This window comes from Echinops telfairi, unplaced genomic scaffold (assembly GCF_000313985.2).
Source record: "Echinops telfairi isolate 266 unplaced genomic scaffold, ASM31398v2 ScPeMD7_7400;HRSCAF=8409, whole genome shotgun sequence".
NCBI lineage: Eukaryota > Metazoa > Chordata > Mammalia > Afrosoricida > Tenrecidae > Echinops > Echinops telfairi.
The window spans coordinates 56801441-56802282 of record NW_022111300.1 but is presented as its reverse complement, the minus strand read 5'-3'; positions in this window follow the sequence as shown (position 1 = coordinate 56802282).

Genomic DNA, 842 nt, shown 5'->3' with positions numbered 1-842 from the left:
GAAGCCCATCGCTGTAACTCTCTGGTTGCCTTCAGTGGGTTGCTAACAAATATCTGTATTTAAGACTCCACAAACATCCATCGAAATTATTCTCAAACTCCACCTCGTAATACTGTTTCTCTTCTAGAGAAAGTCTGAGAGAGACACCTGCTGGGGAGAACAAGACATGTCTGTTATCCGGTGAATTTCCAATTTGGGGGAAATAACAAATGTATATGGGTTAGGGCCCTTGTTTGGAGATTTGACATCTTAGGCTTCGGACATCAAAATGTTCTTATGGTTTTGGAGACTCTTTGATGAAAACGAAGGTACACCTGATGGCCAAGATTGTTTTTAAGGCTAAGATTGATATAAAAATCAGGGTGTAGGTCCCTCTTGGGTTAAACAAACAAGGTTTCCTCATCTAAGTTACCCAACAGAATGCCCACAGCACCACATTGAACAGCAAGTCTCTGGGCAGGAGGAGGTACACATTTCAGGTCCTGCTGCCCCTGTGATTGGAGCAGCCATGGATGAATTACACTAAATTACAGGACATCGCATCAATCCGACTGGGAGCCCAAAGGCACCAGGGTCGCAGCAACCCCCCCCTGTGTGGAAATACGGTTGAAGCTGTCCTTCTGGGTGTCAAATGCACTGTCCTAATTTGTGTTCTGTATTCTCTGTTCTAATTCACAGGCAAACTCCATGAGTAAAGGGTTTATTACAGATGTTGATAGGTTGTCACACCAGTGAGAAATGCTCAGGGCAGTAATTTACCAGGACATATTGCAAAGTTTCAGTTCTGCTAATAAATGCCCAAAGGGGCCCACGACTGTGTTGTAAGCCTCCCCTTGAAGACA